At 38.5% G+C, this 24,160-nt stretch overlaps 1 long non-coding RNA gene across 1 annotated transcript; it reads left to right on the forward strand.

Moving 5' to 3' along the window:
- The first annotated feature begins 6 nt into the window (after positions 1 to 6).
- Positions 7 to 20,714, forward strand: LOC147418350 (uncharacterized). The gene is made up of 2 exons (XR_015187224.1): positions 7 to 623; positions 20,535 to 20,714. It is a non-coding gene; the product is annotated as an uncharacterized LOC147418350 (long non-coding RNA).
- The last annotated feature ends 3,446 nt before the right edge of the window (positions 20,715 to 24,160 follow it).

Raw genomic sequence — 24,160 nt, forward strand, 5'->3', positions numbered from 1 at the left:
TATCTATCTCTTTTTGTTCAGACACCTCTTTCTGCCAGTTAGGCCCTTTGTCCTGCTCTTCCCCATGTTAAGCAACCCCTCTAGACCGTCCCTTGGCTTGCATGTCCTTGTGATTTGCTTGCATCATACTGCTGTGTTTTCCCAGAGCTCATCTCTGTCTCTCTATCTCTGCTTATGCATCCTCTTGTGGTCACTATCTCTGCATGGTTGCTTAGGTGATCCTTGGCTAGCCCACGATCGCATCCTCATGGAATGATAACACACACACACACACACACGCACAATTTTCCGTTGAACAGAGATAGGTAGGTGCTCATGGCCATGTGCACTCACACACACACAATTTTCCGTTGAACAGAGATAGGTAGGTGCTCATGGCCATGTGCAGAGAGGCATGGTGGATTAGATGCGTACCTAGCCATCGCAATCTCTCATGTTCTGCAGTGAAAGGCTACTTTCGTGCTTCCGCTTAAGGCACACCCAGGCGGTGATCGCATTCGACATCAACACTATTGTGTTCGCAGCTGCTTCTTGCGAAATGCAACATGCATGGCCCCAATATGATAGCAAGATGCTTTGTCACATTAAACTTGGGAAATCGAAGGAGGATGTCCTCACACCAGGTAAGTGCTTTGCATCTACTTAGAATGGATGTGGGTGATTGATCAAATAGAATTGTGAATTGTCAATTTTGAGTCATAGTGTTTGGAAGGTAGCTTGAATATTATGCAATCTCTGTAATTAATATTGGTTTTGGCTACCAAAAATTAAACTTTATTGGTTTTATCGAATTCTCCAAACTACACAAGGAATGCTGTTCGCTTTTGACCATGATTATGTGTATAGTTTTGGAACTATACTTTGGTTGGATGATATTACAATGTTTTGCTAATAGATGTCTTGTTTTTTTGGCATTCGCATAACAACTATGATGTTGGAATTGAAAGGTTCCTTACTTATGATAGGTCCTTGGCATGAACTCTTGCTTTATGTATAACTAGTATGTGATCTGCACGTTGTTGCGGCCAAATAATATGATTTCTATTCTTAAAATGTTATCTTCCCTTAGCTACAAAATAATCAATGTTTTCTACAAAATAATCAATGTTTTATTTCTACATATATAGAGTTTGTTGCATTCTTGAAAGTGATAGTCAAAGGGTTCATGATCTCCTTGGTCTACCGTGGGAGCACAGTGTTTTAAATCTCGATGGTACAAATCAACTATGACAGTAGATTATAAAAAGATGAGAACTAAGAGCTGAATTGGCTTTCTTTTAGTATCCGCCGAAAGGTAATTGGTTCCGTCTACAATTCTCTTTAGATGCCTCACGTGTTTGTATCTCTACCTATGTTTTGAACCACGTATGGCAGCTATGACAATAGCATACATCATCATCCAATCACAACAATATGTACGCAAGTTATTGTTGTAGCATATAAATTCTTTACAGTGTATTCAAGCACCATTGGCACCTCAAAAGTTGATGGCAGCAAAAGAAAAAATAACAATTGCTTACTTATTTATCTTTGCAAGTGTTTTGGGCATTATGCTAAACTATGGGCATGCTGCAAAATTGAAGTCTTGACTTCTAAGCATGCAATGATCTCTCTCTCTCTCTCTCTCTCTCTCTCTCTCTCATTACAAATGTATGTTTTTACTTGGGAGAGGAGTGAAAGGGCGGTGGTAATGCGTGTGCTAGCCTCCACCGAACCGTGCTATTTTATAGCCTCCCCCTAGCGTACACATTGGTTCGGCCGTGCCAGTGGCCTTGCCCATAGGACCCATGTCCTTTCATTACCCCCCCCTTGGAGAATCGTTTTCTTCCTCGAAAACAAACATAGAAAATGGTTTCTTAAGTGTGGAGACATTCTTCCATGTAGAACCTTCTTCAGGTCTATCCAGCCATTTTACCAACACTTGTCGTTTGACATGATGTCTGGTGCGAAGCTCATGAGAATCCAAAATCTTTTTGGGCTCATGAAGAATGCTTGGCGGTGTGATAAGGTCAACCAACATACCTGTGTCAATGACATTATCATTCTGTCTTAACTGTTTTCGTAAACGGCTAACATGAAAAACATGATGAACTCGTGAGTGCTCTGGAAGAGCTAAGTTATAGGCCACTTGACCTATACGTTTGAGAATGGTAAACGGTCCACAATAGCGTGGTGAAAGTTTAGCAACTTTTTCCGTCTTCATACTTTCTGAATGCTCCAGAACTTTGAGGAAAACTTTGTCTCCTTCTTCGAAAGTAGCAAGACGTCAATGCTCATCTGCGTACTTCTTATATCGATCTTGAGCTTGCTTAACATTCTGTCGAGCAACTCGAAGCATGTCAAAAATGGTCTTGGGAAAAATTCTTCGCTTATTGTATCTTCTCCTTGGCCAGCCCACCGTAATGGGTGATCTACGTTGAAATCCATACAAAAGCATAAATGGACTAAACCCTGTAGTCACACGCTTTGAACTATTATAAGCAAATTCCAATATAAGTAAGGAGTCTTCCCAATTGGTTTACTTCTTGCTAACGTATGCTCGTTCGTAGCATATTCTCTAGCACTTGATTAACTCTTTCTATTTGACCATCCATTTCTGGATGATCAGCAGTACTTAGATTAAGTTTAGTTTTCAACTTTTGGAACATAGCTCTCCAGAAGTGATTATCGAACTTTCGATCTCTGTCAGCACTAATGATACTAGCTGAAAGACCGTAGAGTTTATATATATGCTCTACAAATAGCCGTGCTAATTTCGGTGTCTTAACCGTAGTCTTAGTGGGAATGAATCGACCCATCTTTGTGAGACGGTCTACAATTACCCAAATGACATCATGGCCACGATTTGTAGTAGGTAGTCCTACTACAAAATCCATAGAGATACTCTCCCACTTACCTTGTGGAATCTCTAAAGGATGTAAAAGGCCACCTACTTTGAGGCGCTCTGCCTTATTAACTTGGCACTGTTGACAGCTTAGTACGTACTCTTGAATATCATGATGTAAGCCCGGTCAATAAAATTGCCGTCGAACTAAGACATACATCTTACGGATATATGGATGACCAGCACTTGGACTATCGTGGCACTCAAATAAGATTTGGCGCTTAGTGTCTGAGTCCTTTGACACACATACTCTAACTTTGTGGAGTAACTAGCCATCATCAATGAAAAAATTATTCCATCGCTTAAGCTCTTCCTAAGTAAGGGTGGAGCTCTGTGTGTTGGATTTTTTATCTGCGCGAGCAGAGACATGTTGATCTGGCTGTTGAGAGACATGTGAGTGTGAGGGATCCTTTTTTAAAACTGCACTCCACCCTTTAGCATATGATTGATCTTGTGCACACTTGCCACGTAATGACTCCAGAAATCCACTCTTTAGTTCCATGAAAGCAAGTGAATTAATCTGAGGCATCCGACTTAGTGCATCCGCTACTACATTATATCGCCCCTTGCAATATCGTAGCTTACAATCATAATCTTGAAGGATTTCTGCCCATCTAGCTTTACGGCCCTTTAAGTCTGTTTGAGTAGTAAACCATTTGATACTCTCATGGTTAAAAACTACTTCAAACTCGGCACCATATAAATAGTGTCCTCACTTTCGTAAAGCGTGAATTATGGCATAGAGATCTCTTTCATAGACATAATAATTCTATTGAGCTCTATCTAACTTTTTACTTTCAAAGGCCATAGGTCTTCCCTCCTGGAGAAGTACCGCACCGATGGCTTTATCACTAGCATCAATCTCTACCACAAACGGCTTAAGTGGGTCGACGATTGCTAGGATGGAAGCAGTGACTATAGCTATCTTGAGCTGTTCGAAACTGCGTTTTTGGGCTTCTTCCCAAGAAAAGGTCTTACCTTTTGCTTTAAGTTGATCTGTCATATCAACATTGATTTTGGCACGGATATATTGTCGATAAAATCTAGCCATGCCTAAAAATATTTGAAGCTCCTCAATCGTTGTTGTGCTGTGGCACGTATATAGTGGGAACGGGCATTAAACGATTTATCTTGTGACTTTTTGATGCATAAGTATACTTCATATAATACTCATATGCATAAATAAAAGCTTTCTACCATACCTTAGTATTATCTTTGAAGTAATATAAATGTACATTACTATTAGAAAGTACTACAAGCAAATATCAATGATTGTGCCTCTTTTTGTCTGGGAGAAAAGCATTTGTATATTTCTTCTAATATCTCAGCTATACCCTACCATATATAAATTATTTTCTTCTTTTCACATTTATTTAATAATATAACCCTTCAATAATGTATACCTTCTTGGATACATACAAGAGGGAAAGGCCTACTACAAGACTTTATGAAAAGGAAGATCCAAAGCTTCTTGGACCATCCCAATTTGAAAATCCCGACCTAAGGGCGTGGAGAAAATGCCAAAACCAAGTCAAGCTCTTTTAGTAGGCCAATTTTGCCTTTTGAAGCATGTCAATCCGAGTTACATGTCAAAAGTTACAGGGAACAGAGTGAAAAATCCTCTCACAACTACACTGCAAGAAGAGATGGTAAACAGGTGAATCAAGTGAAAAGAGGTAATCTTGGTGTTTTTCCATAAAATAAGATATTTGGAGGATAAAAGACACAAGCATGTGAATGTGACACCTCAAAGATGCTTTGAAGGACAAGACACACAAGTTGGGACCCCCTGCTGGAGCCACACAAAAGATGCCTAGGTGAGGCCCATATACATCATGCACCCACATGGAGCCTCAACGACCAAAAATGCTGAGTTTCATGATATTTTGAGTCCTAATATAGCTCATTCTAAGAAATATCCAAAGAACATTTGATTTGGGCTAACTCTTTAGCTTAATTAAGTGATTATGTAAAACATGGCTCCCTCACCTATAAAAAGGGAAACCTTCTCTTCATTGGGGTAAGTTATGAGTGAGTGAGACTAGCTCAATTCCATAGTGACACATTCATCTTAGTGCCACACTTTCTCTTGAAGAATGGCTGAAGTCTTGCCTCATCTTCTCTCTCCATTAAGGTGGTGGCGATTGCTCTCATATAAGATATATGTTGCTAGTTTTACTTTCATTTGAATATCTAGTCCAATACTTGTCTCTAACTCTATCTCTATCTCTCATTATCTATCTTTAATACCACCACCACACTTAGATCTATCTCTAATTCTATCTTACTCCTCCTTTGGTCTCTCTTGTTGTGTCCTAATTGTTTCATTGGAAGGTATTCAAGTAACAACCTTGTCAATGTAATGGGTACAACCTTCTTGCGGGAAAAAATTATGTGCACAAGGTTAGTAACCATATCTTCATCTTCCACATGCATCTCTCTCTCTCTCTTAAGGTTCTCATTCTCTTCCACAAACTCTAGAATCTCCTTGCTACAGGTACTTCTCTCCCCGTAGTATCCTTATTGCCTAAGGGCAACAATAGGGCTTGGGAGAGAGACTCTCTTCTTCTTCTCCTTTCACTTCTTTCACACCTTTATCTTTGAACATTCTAAGTATATCATCGATGAATAACCATAATCCACATAGAGGCGATTTCTTTCATTTTCATTATGTGCAATCTATTAGTGTCAACATTTGGATTAGTCGAAAGATTCACTTTCAGCAACGCATAGTGTTTCTATTTGGTCCTGAAAGGCTCAACGAAATACTTCTCTCACCAGATTCCATCATACTACCTATTATTGACTATAACTTCTCTTTTGATGTGAGTGTGGTTATTTTTATTATGAATCAAGAGGATTTGCACTCACAACTAATTCCCATCGCTAGACAAAACATATACATTATAGTAAGCACAAAGCTACATTTCCAAAGAGCAATCCGTAGCTTATTTGGACAACAAAGATTAAATATCATTAACTCATCCATTAACCCTTTTATCTTACCCATGATACGATATGATCGTAATCTCGATGTTTTCATTTTTGTTTTGTTTTGACTATCTTTCATGAGTTCTCTTTATTACGTATGTGTTTGTAAGGGAAAGTGAGCGGCTTCTTTGGCTACATTTCTTCTTTAGCTCTAGAAGCTATGTTATCTACATCTTAGCTCCTTCTCATAACCCTTGAGCTTCCTCAAAAACTTTCACAGCAAGAGGCCTGGTGCCTTCCTGGCAAGACCGTCAACTTTTTGACATATTTTTGGTGAACCCGATGCGAAACTGCCAGGGTGAGATTTTGTGCGTAACCATGGGTGATCATGTTGAGCAACAGGGTATGCATTTTGACCCAGCAACAATGTAAATGTTTCAAGCATTTGCAATGTTCATGCAACAACAACATGCTTCTGAAAAAAGGGAGATTTTAGCAACGAAGGCCATACAAGTGGTCGTCAACAGAATGGATTAGTTCAATGGAAAAGATGTAACCAAGTACTTACGCAAGTATGTGAAAGAGATGGAGCTACATCGCGTGTTAGAAGGTGAGATGATTCAAAGCTTTGAGCTAGTTGTTGCTCCAGAAATTAGGGAGCATGTTAGGGCAATTAAAGATGGGCATGGGAGAAATTGGGAAGAGCTCAAAGTAGCTTTAAAGGAGGAATATTTCATGGAGGACTCAGAGAGAGTGACCAAAAGGACATTCTTAGAATGGGTAGTCAAGCCAAAGCAAGGACTATCAATAACAAAGCTACTTAGGGAATTTGAGCGACGCTATGTACAACTCACCAGGACAGAAAGGGCCACACTAGATGCAGAGAAGACAGATCTTTTCTTACAATCCGCAGGTAAAGAGTTTCAAGAAAATTTGGAGCTTCTCCTTGAAGATAAAGATGCTGAGCAAGGACTAAAGACCAGTTGGAATGAAGTTGAAGGTGCTGTCTCGTTGCTTGCCAAACGACAAAGAAGAAGGGACAAGATGGTAGTAAACACTACAAGTCCTTCAACCTCAACTTTTGACAAAATGGTAAAGCCTACTTATATAGCTCCTAAGTTTGATGAGTCTATGCTAGATGAACTTGTGAAGGGAATGCGTTACTTGAAGGTGAAACTTGCAAAGCTTGAAGAAGAAGGCACACCATCAGGGTCACTTCTTAGGCAAAGATAACAGCCCAAGGAAGGGTTTGTTAATAGATGTATTTGGTATGATAGTACAAACCATGTAAGAAGGGATTGTGATGATTTTCGTGATGCTTTGTCAAAAGACGTTGTCTTTTTTAAGGATGGTAAAATCCACTTAAGAGAGACAGGTCTACCCTTGAGAACTAACTTTGGGAAGGGGGGAATGCAAACCTTAGTTGAAGATATGGCAACTAACCATGCCACCTCTTCAGTTGAGGCAGCTACTTATGGAGTAAAAATTGAGCATCTTACTGATGAAGAGGTGAGTGACCATCATGGTCAAATTTGGCCAAATGTCATGCAATTAGCTAAAAAGAAAAAGCTTACAAAAGAGATTCTACATGAAGCAGGTGATTGCATACGTCTAGAAACAGGATGGAATGATCCAGTGGACTCATTGTCAGTGCATGCCTACATTACAAAATGCCAACAAAATGAGGCGATTGTAGAAGAGAAGCGCAGGCATGAGAATGCTGATGAAGGACCATCAAAAAGAGCTTCTAGAAGTGGGGGAAGAAGCGACTCAATGCCTTCTCAAACACCCTCAACACAAGGAGCATCTCCACCTGAAGTACTCATGGAGGAGTCTATAACAGAAAAGAAGAAAGAGCCAGCAAAAGGTAAGACAAAAGGCCCAACTTATAAACTACAATCTGATATTGAGGTTGCTACAGATTTAAAGAAAGTCTTGGAGGAAAGGATCTTAAATAGCAAGATTGAGTTTACTCTAAGAGAAGTTCTTGGCATTGCAAAGCGTGAATTCCATGAGGAGATCATTGACATCATCAAGAGGAAGAGGCAAACTCTTGCTGAAGTTTCTCGTCCACAATTGAAGGGGAAACCTCAAAGACACAAGGGATACAGCTGCAAAATAAGGAGGAGGATGATGGAACTATGGTAGGATGCTACCAATCTAGTGGGAGAGTGAAGCAAGTGCATTTCTCAAATGATGATGAAGAAGTTGAGGATATTCCTAAGAGTTACTATTCACGAAGTCATTGGGCAAGGGCTACTACAAAAACTTTGGTCAAGGTAGGTGATCTTGAAGAGCCATTGATTGACCATGGTTCAGAAATAAACATAATATCAAAGAGTCTCTACAACAAGTGCAAATGGTCGATGGACACAGATCATGGCTAGATGGTAAAAGTGGCAAAGAATTCATCCGGTGAATTGTATGCAGCATGTCCAGGTGTGAAGGTAACAATAGGTGATGTAAAGATTGACCAAAACTTCTTTGTACAGGATACATCTTCATATCATCTCATCCTTGGACAACCCTACATTGTGGGAGTTCGAATGGAAACAAAGGTAATGGATGATGGTTCAACATATGCTAGGATACGTAGCAAAGATGGTAAACGAGCTGTCTAATTTCTCACAGTTTGTGTAAACCATGAAAGAAATCGTGACAACCTCAGAGAACATCCTCTACCAAAGGTGAGCAAAGAGTTTCATGATCATAGAGAAATGATGGGTTTTGGCCAAGTACCATTGTAAAGCGAGATTGCAGTGGTACAGAAAGAAAAAGGGTCTCGCCTGATCCAAAAATAGGTGAAACTTTTTCAACGGGCTCCTTGGTAACAAGGAATGGATCAGTATGTTTTACAAAACTTGAAGATTTGAAGAAATGTGAGAGGCAATATGTGCATAATGTACAAATAGGCATGAAAAAGAGTGGGTTGCTAGAGCCTACTGAAAATGTTTTGGGTTTGTGTGAACAAGTTTCTTTTGTAGATACTATGGGTGAGCTTGATGCTATAATGGGGTCTAATTTGCATCTTGAAAATGAAGTTGTGGAAGTTTGTTCTATGGAAATGTATCAAGTAATAGAAGCCTTTAAAGAAAGTCAAATAGTTGGCCCAGAAGTCCATGTGGAAACTAAATACAAGAGTGTAGCAAAGAAGGTGAAACTAGTAGCTTCACCCTTACCACCCAACAACAGGGAAAAGATTAAGCAGGCTTCTTTACAACCAAGTTTGAGGAATCCTAAAAATATTGGGCATACCTTCACAAAGGAGTCTTTTCAAGAGTTGTAGATTGGTTGCGAGGAGTTTCTAACACAGGAGGAGACAAAGTGCTTCAAAGAAATGCTTTCAAATCATGGTAAGGCTTTTGCATTTGAGCCACATTAGATAGGATGTGTTGATCCTTCTATTGTAGCTCCAATGGTAATTTTCACAATACCTCATGTGCCTTGGAATCTGCGGCCCATTCCCGTTCCAAAGGCTCATTTGCCAAAGTTACTAGAGCTACTGAATGAGAAAATCAAAATGGAAATCTTGGAGCCTTCTTGTGCTCCATACTCAAATAGGTGGTTCACAGTTCCAAAGAAGAATGGTTCTCTACGCTTCATCCAAGATATGCAACCAGTGAACAAGGTGACAATTAGAAATGTAGGTACAGGTCCAATTGTGGATGAGTTTGCAGAGGCGTTTGCAGGGAGGGCAATCTAATCAATGGGGGATCTCTACTCAAGGTATGATCAATTTCAGCTTGCAATCGAAAGCAGAGACTTGACAACCATGAGGACACCTTTTGGTTTGGTAAAGATGTGTACCTTGCCATAGGGAGCAACCAACTCGGTTTCACATATGATGAATGGGATGAATAAGGTCTTACGTGACTTTATTCCTCAAATCACAATGCCTTTCATTGATGATTTTCTTATCAAAGGATGTGAAGAAAGTGACAAAGATGAAGCTTTGGATCTCAAGAGATGTCGCAGGTTTGTGGTAAATCACATAAATGATTGTGATAAAATTTTGTCTAGGCTGGAAGAAGTGAATCTTACATTGTCAGGGAAAAAGTCTATGTTTGGTGTCAATGAAGTGCTCATTGTGGGGCACATGTGCGGCCCATATGGTAGGAAACCTTGTCCAACAAAGGTAGATGCCATCCAAAGAATGAAAGAAATATGCACTAGCATCATTGAGGTAAGAAGGTTTCTGGGAGCATGTGTCTTCTATGTTATTTGGATTCCACATTATACACATGTAGCTGATCCTCTTTATCAGCTGCTTAGAAAGAATCAAAAGTTTAAATGGACAGAAGCACATGTAAAATCCATGAAAAAGCTAAAGGAGTTGCTCCAGTCAGCAACAACGACTTTGAGAAAGGTAGACTATGAGTGTCAAAGGCCAGTAATTGTGACAGTAGACACCAGTCCTAGAGGGATTGGATGGGCAATAGGGCAAGATGACAAAGAAGAACACATGTATGTGGTAAGATTTGGAGCAAAGGTACTAAGTGCTCGCCAAAGAAACTATCCACATATAAAGAGAGAGTAATGGGGTATGGTTACAGCCTTGAAAAGTGGGAAAGGCTACCTAATTGGTGCATGTGTGGTTGTAGAAACAGATTGTCTACCACTTCTTGGGATGATTACAAGCTGCTCAACGCCAGACATTGCTATGTTGCGGTGGATTGCCTACATTAAGTCCTTAAATTCCGAGTTCAAGCACATTGCAGGTAAAGACAATACAGCTGCAGATATGCTATCAAGGGCAAGGTATGAAGATGAGTCACAGATAATTGATGAGGGAGATGATGTGGGCACAAAGTTCTATTCCATCTCTCATGTCAAAGGTAACTATGTCTGCATGACTAATACACTTGAATTGCTCTTGAAAGAGCTTTATGAAGGTGATTGGCTTCTTATTGGAAGCTACTTGAGTACTCTAACAAAACAGGATGATTGGTCTGAACAAGAATTCAAGAGGATACACAGAAAAGCATATGGATACTTTTTGAGGGATGGTTACTTGTGGAAGCATCCTAAACAAAAGGGTGCTACACCACAACGGGTTATATGTAAAAAAGAGACTCAAGTAAAGCTCATGCAAGAGTTTCATGAGAGTCTATGGGCTGGACACAGGGGTGTGTGGGCAACCTTCTCCAAGTAAAGCTCATGCAAGAGTTTCATGAGAGTCTATGGGCTGGACACAGGGGTGTGTGGGCAACCTTCTCCAAGTTGAAAGAAAACTATTGGTGGAAGGGTATGTATAAAGATGTATCTCAATTTGTAGAGTCATGTGTAACTTGTCAAATGTATTCAAATGTCCGACATCGTGATGGATTGCACCCTACATATCCACTAGCCATGCACTATAAATGGGTTGTGGATCTAGTTACAATGCCTTTAGGACTCTGGCAGATGAGATACTTGGTTCTTGCACGAGAGGACCTAACTAATCAGGTTGAAGGAAGAGCATTAAGAGCTAAAACCACAGAAGCTATGTGCAAATTCCTTCTTGATGAGGTGATTTGCCGTTATGGTTGTGTGGGAAAAATTACTGCAGATAGAGGTGAACTGGATGTCGAAGAAGCAAGGGAGTTCTTTTCTAGATTAGGAATCAAGCTTTCTCTTACTACAGCTTACAACCTGAAGGCAATGGAAAGAGTGAAAGAGGGCATTCTCATATCATCAAAGCTTTGGCCAAGGCTTGTGAAGGAAGAGTTGATGAGTGGCCAAAACTGTTACCATATGCTTTATGGGCTGATCGTACAACACATAGCTCAGTAACTGGATATATGCCTGCGGAGCTAATGTATGGTCAAAAGCCAGTGATGCCGATTGAAGATACAATTCCCACATGGAATGTACTACCTTGGCAAGAGGGGCTTAGCAGGGAAGATCTCCTTGCACTACGTATAAGGCAACTAGAAAGAAGACCTAGAGACATTGAAGCTGCAAAAGAACGACGCAAAAATGCAAGGTTGAAAAACAAGGACTACTTTGATAAGCGACATCGACTCAGGAGCAAAGCAATTGACAAAGGTGACTGGGTTTTAGTGTATGATAGTAGCCTTGATAACCAGCACACAGTTATGCGTAAGTTCTCAAAACGATGGTTTGGACCGTATGTTGTAAAGCATGTGCATGAAAATGCTACTTACAGCTTGTCTGAACTAAATGGTACAGAAGTAAAGATTCCCATTGCGGGAAAAAGGATTAAAATGTTTAAGAGAAGAAGAGACAATGATCTAGAAGATGTTGATGAGGAAGAAGAGAAAAACACAGGTGCAGATCAAAGTGAATATGAAGCTCTAGAATCATCCAGTGAAGAAGAAAGCAAAGAAGATGTACAAGAGGTCTGATCTAACAAAGAGACAACGTGGCACATACCGGAGGATGTGCAGGTTTAGAGGGGGTGGATGTCGTGCTGTGGCACGTATATAGTGGGAACGGGCATTAAACGATTTATCTTGTGACTTTTTGATGCATAAGTATACTTCATATAATACTCATATGCATAAATAAAAGCTTTCTACCATACGTTAGTATTACCTTTGAAGTAATATAAATGTACATTACTATTAGAAAGTACTATAAGCAAGTATCAATGATTGTGCCTCTTTTTATCTGGGAAAAAAGCATTTGTATATTTCTTATAATATCTCAGCTATATCCTATCATATATAAATTATTTTCTTCTTTCCATATTTATTTAATAATATAACCCTTCAATAATGCATACCTTCTTGGATACATACAAGAGGGAAAGGCCTACTACAAGACTTTACGAAAAGGAAGATCCAAAGCTTCTTGGACCATCCCAATTTGAAAATCCCGACCTAAGGGCGTGGAGAAAAGGCCAAAACCAAGTCAAGCTCTTTTAGTAGGCCAATTTTGCCTTTTGAAGCATGCCAATCCAAGTTACAGGGAAAAGAGTGAAAAATCCTCTCACAACTACACTGCAAGAAGAGATGGTAAACAGGTGAATCAAGTGAAAAGAGGTAATCTTGGTGTTTTTTCATAAAATAAGATATTTGGAGGATAAAAGACACAAGCATGTGAATGTGACACCTCAAAGATGCCTTGAAGGACAAGACACACAAGTTGGGACCCCTGCTGGAGCCACACAGAAGATGCCTAGGTGGGGCCATATACATCATGCACCCACATGGAGCCTCAACGACCAAAAATGCTGAGTTTCATGATATTTTGAGTCCTAATATAGCCCATTCTAAGAAATATCCAAAGAACATTTGATTTGGGCTAACTCTTTAGCCTAATCAAGTGATTATGTAAAACATAACTCCCTCACCTATAAAAAGGGAAACCTTCTCTTCATTGGGGTAAGTTATGAGTGACTGAGAATAGCTCAATTCCATAGTGACACACTCATCTTAGTGTCACACTTTCTCTTGAAGAATGGCTGAAGTCTTGCCTCATCTTCTCTCTCCATTAAGGTGATGGCGATTGCTCTCAAGTAAGATATATGTTGCTAGTTTTACTTTCATTTGCATATCTAGTCCAATACTTGTCTCTAACTCTATCTCTATCTCTCATTATCTATCTTTAATACCACCACCACACTTAGATCTATCTCTAATTTTATCTTACTCCTCCTTTGGTCTCTCTTGCTGTGTCCTAATTGTTTCATTGAAAGGTATTCAAGCAACAAGCTTGTCAATGTAATGGGTACAACCTTCTTGCGGGAAACAATTATGTGCACAAGGTTAGTAACCATATCTTCATCTTCCACATGCATCTCTCTCTCTCTCTCTCTCTCTCTCTCTCTCTCTCTCTCTCTCTCAAGGTTCTCATTCTCTTTCACAAACTCTAGAATCTCCTTGCTACAGGTACTTCTCTCCCCGCAGTATCCTTATTGCCTAAGGGCAACAATTGGGCTTGGGAGAGAAACTCTCTTCTTCTTCTCCTTTCACTTCTTTCACACCTTTATCTTTGAACATACTAAGTATATCATCGATGAATAACCATAATCCACATAGAGGCGATTTCTTTCATTTCCATTCTGTGCAATCTATTAGTGTCAACATTTGGATTAGTCGAAAGATTCACTTTCAACAACACATAGTGTTTCTATTTGGTCCTGAAAGGCTCAACGAAATACTTCTCTCTCCAGATCCCATCATACTACCTATTATTGACTATAACTTCTCTTTTGATGTGAGTGTGGTTATTTTATTATGAATCAAGAGGATTTGCACTTACAACTAATCCCCATTGCTAGACAAAACATATACATTATAGTAAGCACAAAGCTACATTTCCAAAGAGCAATCCGTAGCTTATTTGGACAACAAAGATTAAATATCATTAACTCATCCATTAACCCTTTTAGCCTACCCATGATACGATATGATCGTAATCTCGATGTTTTCATTTTTGTTTTGTTTTGACTATCTTTCATGAGTTCTCTTTAGTATGTATGTGTTTGTAAGGGAAAGTGAGCGGCTTCTTTGTCTACATTTCTTCTTTAGCTCTAGAAGCTATGTTATCTACATCTTAGCTCCTTCTCATAACCCTTGAGCTTCCTCACAAACTTTCATAGCAAGAGGCCCGGTGCCTTCCTGGCACGACCGCCAACTTTTTGACACCGTGTTGGGATGTGGCCATCGAAGAATGACAGCGACCTTGTGAGTGTCCATCTTGATGCCAGAATAAGAGATCACATGACCGAGGTAATGTATCTCTGTTTTAAAGAAATCGCACTTGCTTTGCTTAGCATACAACGCGTGAGCTTGTAGCTGTTCAAACACTAATCGTAAGTGTTCTATGTCTTCATCTTCAGTCTTACTGTAAATGAGAATATTATCAAGGAAAACTACAACAAATTTTCCAAGATAGGGACATAAGACACTATCCATGAGTGTCATAAATGTAGCTGGAGCATTGATTAGACCAAAAGGCATTACCAAAAATTCAAAATGCCCAAACCGTGTTCTAAAGGCAGTTTTGGAGATATCTTGCAATAGGATACGTACCTGGTGGTATCTTGAACGAAGATCTATTTTTGTATAGTATCTTGCCTCGTGGAGTTGATCAAATAACTCATCCACTCGCGGTAGAGGATACTTGTTCTTGATGGTTATCGCATTTAATCCACGATAATCTACGCACATGTGTATAGTACCATCTTTCTTTTTTACCTATAGAATTGGTGATGCCTAAGGCGAAGTGCTAGGTCTAATGAAACCACGAGCAAGGTAGTCAACCAACTGACTCTCAACCTCCTTGGCTTCTTTACCACTCATATGATAAGGTGGTTTACTCACCGGTTTAGTGCCTGGCAAGGCATCTATGCCATGCTGCACATCATGTGTAGGGGTAAACCCGGTGGTAAATCACTTGAGATTACATCACTATACTCCGTGAGTAAGTGAGTCAGTTTTTGCCGTGCAAAAGGAGAAAGTAAACTAGAGTTATGCTAGGATGGAGAATCTTGTAATTCCTGTAATGTTTGTTTTACAACAGTTGCACGTTGCTCCATAGAATTAAAATTGAGAGCACTTTGCTCGTTAGATTTGTTAACACTTTGTTTATCAGTAGAATTCATTGCACTTTGCATACCATTACTAGAATTCATTTCACTTTGCTTACCATTACTAAAAGTCATTGCACTTTGCATACCATTACTAGAATTCACCGCACTTTGCTCTTGAGAATTCACAAGACTTAGAGACAAGCAGTAACACAAAAAGACTTCATCTATTAAATTTGCTTTCTGAAAAATAGAAAGCTCGGCTGTACATATAAGAGGTGCAGATGGTATATTTTTCTCACCAAGCAAAAGCACATGTTTACCATTGGCCATAAAGGATAAGGAGTTGTGTTCATAACTAGTGTGCAATGTGTTTCCTAAACCATCCTAAAATTACATCAGTACGGTCCATGTTCATAACTTGGAAGTCAAGGGTCATCGTATGATCTTGAACAATAAGCTCAACCCCTTGAACTACAATGTCCCATACTTCTTTATCATTCCCAGACATCTGCTCCACCACATACTTGTGAGAGCAGGGAGTCTGTGTAAGCTTCGATTTCTTGACTAGCTTATAGTTCAAGAAGTTATGAGTTGCACCATCATCCACTAAAATACGAACACGTTGTCCGTTAATATTTCCATGCATGCGAATCAAATCATGGGGGCCAAAGGTGGGCTGCCACATTGAAGCAGACACACAACACTTGTGCTTTTCTTCCATATGAAGAACCTCTACAGCACAATATTTAGGAGATGAATCTAATGTGAGGCGTTGCACCATGTGCATGGTCTTTTCTTTCTTGCAAAAGAGGACAATCTTTCTTGTTATGTTGGTCCGAAAGACATCTAAAACACAAATTGTGTTTCTTTGCACGCTCAAAATCAGCAGTACTGAGAGACCCACGCGGAGTATCTTGTGATTGCTTAGGCTTCTTGTGGACGTGGAGAGGTAAATTGTCTCTTATTCCTCTTGGAACGTGTGGGAGATCTACCTCGCCATTGGCTTTTAGCCACATTAGTCTTAGCAAAATTATTCTTAGAGTAAGGAACATTTCCTTTCCTCTCTTGGCCATCATCATATCTTTGTGCATGACTAATGGCTTCTTGCAAAGTTTTTGGATGTTGGGTCTTGACATGAAGAAGATAGTCTTTGTCAAGACCCCTATTAAAACCCCGTATCTTTTGGAATTCATCGAGACCTTTTAGTTTTAATATGATTTTTTGATACTTTGAAAGGTATTGTGTGAGAGAGAGGCCAGACATGCGGCATGCATCCCATGCTAACCAATTCTTATCTTCTTTATTGGAGTCCAAAAACTCTTCGGAGAAAGAAGCTTGAAACGTAGCCCAAGACGGAGGACGAGCATCTATTGGAAATGTCATCCACCACTTATAGGCCTTGCCTTTAAGAGATAAACTTGTTTCCATAGCCGTCTTTATATCCGGGGTGTGTCTCAATCTATGAATTTGTGTAAGAACGTATTGATCGCATCCTTGTTGCGATCATGCTCTTCCCCGTGAAACTCAGGAATGGTGATATTATTAAGTAATGCATTGCTACCTTCTGCATCTTCTGCAGCACTTGTCTCTTGGACTCCTTGAGTCGTGCAAGCTTGGTTCCCTTGAACCGTACCACTTATGGCTCCTGGAGCTGTCTGTGAATTCATAAATTTCAGAAGTAACTCTGTAAGATTGGTAACATTTGCATTGAATGCAGAGAGGTTTCTTTCATGTACGATTTGGTGATGTTCCAAAGTCTTGAAAGAAGCCATATCTACAAGCCCATGATCTCCTAGATCATCATCATCATGCATATTAGTGTCAACAGCACCCATGGTGCCCTGATTTTGATGTACGTGCTCAAAATCAAACGTATGTGTAAGTGGGATATCCTCACTGGGCATGGTAAACACACACTAATGCAAAGAGAGAAAAAGAAATGACAACTTGTACCTTGAGAAATTGAAGTCATTGTGTTTTGTATGCTCTGCGATTTGCGTTGCATGCGAACCTCGCCTTGCGAGAATTTGAGTGCTTCACTTTTCGTTCCTTGCAATAACTCCTTTGATGATTCTTCACAAAAAATCATCGTCTTTGTGAAGGCTTTTCTTCACTTTGGAGCTATCTCCTTCAGGAACAACGAATTTTTGGAGGAAAACTTGCCTTCCTCCAAGAAGTGAAAAGTAAGGGTAAAGCTACTTTCTTGAAGTTTGAAGCTTTCCCTTTCCTTCTAGTTTTCCTTTCAAGACAAGTAGACTATCTTTCCTTGTTATACACAACAAGGGCCAATAGATTGATGGTAAAGTGTTGGCCTCTTACCCTCATGGGGTGTGTTCAACCCTCCTTCATGCAAGGATTAAGCGGGACTTCTTACGCGCGTAGCCAACGGAAGCCTTCGGAGCCTTGGTGCCGTCGAGTTGCCGATCGAGTTTGCCTTGGTCGCCCGCCTTAGTCGCGCACATTTACGAGAGTCTAAGTATCATAGCTATTACACTATGTGAGTGCTCAGTTTCTCATCACATTAAGCTTGCTTTTCTCAAATTTCAGCCTCAACCATTGCCAACATACCTTTCTCTCCTAGCCCTCATGAATTGTTAGTTGCCATCCTTAAATCCGTAATATTCAAGCCTCAAGATTCATTGATCAAATCAACATAGAGCAAGTAGAATTTTTCATTTAGTCCCATAGGTCTAAGATAATTCTTAATGATGAGAATGTTACTTTGGGAATAGGACAATTATTTTGGGGGACTTTTATGTGGTGGTATGCTATACAGCTTATTGATCAAAGAGGATATGGTTCTTTCTTTGGCTGTGTTCAGGGGCGTGCACACACACACACACACACACTCGATATTCTGTCTGCCTTGGTCCCAATCTACCTCTTGCACCCTCGTGCTCTCCTCTCAATTATACACACTCGTATCCTACTGCAACTGTTTCATACCGTGATAAGGGCAGAATCTGCACATTTAAAGCGTTTAACTAAGGATGGAGCTTGACCCAAATCTCCAAGATCTGAAAATATCTTCAATTTGGCATCTCGAGTTTTAACCAATATACCACTTTAGGCTGTTTTGGTACTTGAACAACAGGCATATACTGACAAGTTTGATCTTTAATTTGGTTGCCCCTATGACCATGATGTTTTATGCAAGATAAGTGCTTGTCATAAGAATGCAAAATAATATCGAAATTTGGACATACTGTTTGTTTTTGGATATGGAAAGTTGGTAATGGCATGGTATCATTGGCATATAGATACCAAAATGTGCCACTATGATAACATGATTGGGGTTTATTGATCATGGGACGTTAATTGTTGTCGACAAAAATCCAGTTCTTGAAGCTAGGAAAATGGGGGTTGATTCTCTACCATCCATAATATACTATGGACTTTCCCATATTGATGGGATTTTCTGATACTGATGCATATTCCTAACTTTGATATTGTACTCCCTCTAAGTGGTACTCTCTCTAAGATGGTAATGGCATCTTGGTATTATAGTTGAAATTTTCATAGCTTTTAAAGCTGAACACTCATCTCTTTCTTTGACATAGAAGTTTACATTCTTGTAGATTAAGATTTTTATGGGTTTTGAGCTAAAAATAGCACTTTCTTTTGGGAATGGAAATTTCAAAAGCTTTTTGAGGAGGAAATTTTGTTATATAGTGATATATCTGTATATGCAGGAACTCAATATTGATGAAGGTACTTAAGTATATAGTAGTAAAATCACATCTGTAAAAGTACTTTTTCATGCTATCCTTTGTTGATGGATAAAGGATTTTTTTTTGAAAATTATTTGCAAATTATCTAATGATGGTAAAAAGAGCCTTAATCCTCATGTGGGTGTGGCATGAATGATGTACATTTTTGCGTTGAACTAATCTGACCATACTCATTATGGAGTTACCACATGGTGTAGCAAATAGGATCGTGATTAAACAATAGCATGCTTTTGTAGTTTATGGTATGTACTGGTTTTTCCTACAATATCTACTGGTTTAAGGGGCAATTTCATTATGATAATGGTGCTGTAACTAATGTGGTGCTTTATGAGTTTTCAGCTCTGTATAAACATAATTGGGTTAAGGTCCTTGGTTGAATGGAAAAAACATATATTGTAATGGTATTTTAGCATGATTTTTTCCCTTCCACTGGTGGGGTTGCTGTTAAACGTCGTGATTACTGTAGGTTTTTTTGGGCGTATGAGGTACTGGTTGTTGCCGTTGAAAATCTCTGAAAACTGGTTTTTTTTTTTTGGAGGACTGCTCTATGTCAAACATTGGATTTTTTTAGGGGATTGTGTTGCCACTTTATGTAGCATGGCAAGTACTATGTCGACAGCTACTAGACATGCTTTGAGGAGCTTAATGAGCATCAAAATCCCTTGTGATTTACTTGCTACTCTCGCTTTTACATAGGTTTTTTAGCACTATCATAGAGAAGCCTTGATAGGCCTCGCATATTGATTGGCTATGGGTACATACATGGATGATGGTGTGTTCCTATCCTACTGCGCATTGTTTTAGGTTGGGTGTGGTACATACATAGCTTATGGTGCTTTGTTGTCTTACTGCGCATTGTTATGGGTTCTTAGGCATGTTGGGCCTGATTGCATAATATTGTAGTACTTGGTCTTTACTTTGGGTTGACATTACAGTTTCTGCATTCTTTTGGGCGGATGTTACTCCTTTTTGTAGCTTTGGATATTGATGTTAAGCATGGTATATCTTTTCTTAAAAATTCATGGATTCGGCTCAAGGCCTGGCTTATATCAAGGCTCCGTGCTACTTGGAGTGCTTAAGAAAAGTGAATACAGATTTTTGGATAATTTGGAGTTCATTTACCAAGATGGGTATCTGACCTAATAACAAACTTAAACAGGCTTGATACTATATAAGAACTTTAAAATGGAACTTTTTTAAGAAAAACTTCTTTTGATGGAACTGACATAACTGATAAAATTGATAAAAATAATAATAAAAAAGGGGGGATTCAGACACTTGGATTAGAAGGGGTGATGGCCTTCTAATCAAAATGACACTCCTTTACTGAAAACTTTGGGATTTTTGTAAAAAAAAGAGAAAACATTTTTCATAAATATGGACTTAGCTGGTAAGTTTTTTTAAAAAGTTTGTAAGATGGACATGGATAGCAACGGGTATAGTCCATTGATACCTATAAAACACATCCAAGGCTAACATATCTGTCGTTTTGTTTGGATGGATGCAGGTAAGGACTCTATCTTATCTTGGAAAGTTTTTCTTTTTGGCTAGCAAGCTGTCCAACACTAGATTACACATATCTACTGCTTGAAAAGTTTTTTTATTAAACTATATATTGGAATGATGCTTCATTCCTACAATCATTGTACAAAATTGATTCTAAGACCGAATGGTTTTGTCCTTATCATCTCCTTTGTGTAAAAGCTAGTTGTCTTTTGATAAGTTCAATTATGTCTTATTATCTATAATAGAACAGCTACACACACACACACACACACACACACACACACACACACACACACACACACACACACACACAACTTGTCATATGAAGGCACCTATGGATGTATTTTCTGTAATCTTCAACCTAAGGGTTGTTGCCAAAGGCATACTTGGGTATGGACCACATGTTCTGATCCTTTTTGAACAGATTTGAATGCATAAATAAGAGGGACATGTATGACAACTACGGATTCCGTCCTATATTTGCATTCCATGCCTAAACAAAATGCTAATATATATATATTTTTGCATGATGGCTGTAGGTAAGGATTCTGACTTCTTTGATCAATGGATTCAAATGATGCTCTACCATTTGTGTAGGAAATTTTGCCGCTACTTTAGTTTTTACTTCTTAGATGTATTAGAACATCCAAATTTCATCTCAAATGTAATTTTTTAAAAAAAATGTTTGTACTCATTTTTATTGATCTTTGTCAATTCTCTTTTTGAATCATATGCTTCAAGTTGTGAATAAAATATATGATTAATAGTTCAACACACACACACACACACACACACACACTCATAACATGGAATGATCTGGAGGAATCACTGGAATGGTGTCGGGTTATACACAAATTCCATTAAAACCTTAAAATAACATTACTCCACAGTAGCTTTTTTACTGGCATTCTCAAGGTCAAAATTTCATACTAGCAATATTTCCAAGACATTTCTTGGTTTTATTCATGAATATAACTGTACATGATGGTGTATGAAGAAAAATTCTATCTCAGGAAGTTCTTTGGCCACCATTTTTTCCTCCGACAGCATGTGAACACGGTCTTCACTCGATTTGGATGATGAAGATGATATGATGTAATTTCAAAGCTTAAAATAGGCTTTTTCTCCCCTTCTTGTATTCCGTGTGCTTTGAATTTTCATAATGTTGTAATATTCCCTTTAAGACATATTTAGGAATTTTGGGAATTATTGAAGTCCCATTTTTTATAATTCTAATACAAAAACCTGGTATTTTTGTGTATTTGGAGATGTCATCTATTTTTGGGCACACTCAATGTCCCATTAAAATATATCCCTTGACACATATCTATAGGGGTGTCTGCATTTAAACACATAGGTACATACATCAATTGCAAGGACATCAAAAGTGTGAGGGATGCATGGCACTAAACTTAATTTGTATTATACAACATTCTTCATGTGAAATAAGTGCTTTAAATTAATAGCACAATTTTGAAACATTAAGGTTAAATCTTTGGCTATATCAATAATACCCAATTTTTTTCTAAAATACTCAAGAATGAATTTCAGAATTGAAGGGGTTCTCAAAAGAGTGTGGTGTCTAGAAACACCAAGATAAAAAATAAAATCCAATTGAAATAATAATATGATATCCAAGTATTTTAGAATTCATCCTTAGGAAAGATAAACTCCATCCAATGACTATAAATACATTCTCAAACATTGTGTATTCTCATGAGTTGCTCCAACAAAATACTATGCCAAGAGGCCTATTTACAAAACCTTTTATCTATGAATTTTTTCAAGCTATAAACTACTATCTATAACATTCTTTTTCTACAATTCTCATTAGTCTGGCCCCACATGGTACTGCTACACTAACATATGGAGGCAAAGCTTGAACTTAAGTTTGAGCCTACAAAATAAATGTCAATCTCTTGTTGGATACACAGAGTTTATGAGTCTCACCTAGCATATGTAGCTACTACACTAGGATACGACATAAGTCTGACCCCACATGATACTGCTACACTAACATATGGAGAAAATTCTTGAACTTAAGTTTGAGCCTACAATATAAATGTTAATCTCTTGTTAGACACAAAGAGTTTATGAGTTGCACCTAGCATATGTAATTTATACACTAGGATATGAAATTTTGAGCCTCACTTGGAATTGCTCAGCTAGGGGTCTATGCCAAGGACTTTTTTGGTTGAGACTTATATACTAGTGCTTTACTAGCTCTCCTGGTTAACCTTGAGCTTTATTTTTAGACTCGACGGTGTTTTTGACATTCTTGTCTCACCAAAACCAAACTTGCTAGCCCTTACTATATTTTCATAATAGTTAATTCCTTAATCTTGCTATAATTTTTGGATGGAACTCTAAATAGAAAAGACATTCTTTGTGATGAATTCTGTCTGATTAGTGAGGCTCAAACTCAATTTTGATCCTCCCATAATGTGTTAATGATAGATGTGCATAGATGCCACTCAAATCAACAATTGATTCTAAGAAAAGTATTTGGAAACCCACTATTTGAATAGTATCACATAACAACTTTCACAAAATAATATACCATATTACAATTCAATGCTTTTAGATAAAGACACAATATAGTCTAGCTAAAATAATGTTTCAAGAACCTTAAGTTTCACAATTGATCAATTCAATATGAGTTTCTACCTTTCACACTTTGTGAGTTTGTTGGTACATGAGAATTGCATGCATCATAAAACTTGGTATCCTAGATACTCTTAGAAACATTCCTTGACATACTACTGGCTATACCTCATCATTTGATTGTACACTTACTCTCCTATCTTGTACTTATTGCAAACTTGCTCCCATGATAACTTTTTCCTTCTTAGATCAAAGAAGAATGAGAGTTTCACTCCTTTCAACACTTGATAAGTTTTTAACTTCCAAGTCATCTCATCCATGTCCATTATATTAGGGGTATACTTGCCATTCTTTAGAAATATGCTTTTGTTCAAGATCTCATTTTGTAGTTCAAGAACTTCACCTCTTGTTTGCAAGGCATAAATGCACTTGAATAATAGAGGTGCAAGCATTATTCTGGCTAGTGCTTATTGAACCTGCCAACCCTTCATAGTTAGAAATTTAATATTTTAAGATTTTTAATGGAACCTTTGTCAATTGTGTATTCCTTCATATTGGGTGGAAAGCCTTGAGCATATTGTTTCATAATCTTGACCCACCTCTTCTTTACATCCTCATCATATAGAATCAAATGCAACTTGATTTTGAAAAATTGCTTTTGAAGTGTGCTCTCCATGGTCTTAACAAAGGACTACAAAATTTCATATTCCAACATTCATTGTTATGATAAGGCATACTAGGAGTGTTCTTAACTTGCTTTGAATACACTAACTTGTGGTGTTGAGACTCAAACTTAAGTTCAAGCCTTGCTTCTTAGATTGAATTGTTTCTTTATATGCTCGCATGCATCTGTGCAAAGTCTAAAATACATGGGCAATCTTCACGTTAGGGTTAGAACCTCTTGTACAAGTAAGGCTCAAGCCTAACTTCAAGCCTCACTTTGAAGTTCTATATGACCTCTCATGGAGGGCATGCTTGAGCTTATGTTAGACTCTGTACATATTGATGAAAGGCTCATAGTAA

The sequence above is a fragment of the Adiantum capillus-veneris genome, chromosome 30 (genome assembly GCF_014529385.1).
Source record: "Adiantum capillus-veneris isolate H3 chromosome 30, ASM1452938v2, whole genome shotgun sequence".
Classification (NCBI taxonomy): Eukaryota; Viridiplantae; Streptophyta; class Polypodiopsida; order Polypodiales; family Pteridaceae; genus Adiantum; species Adiantum capillus-veneris.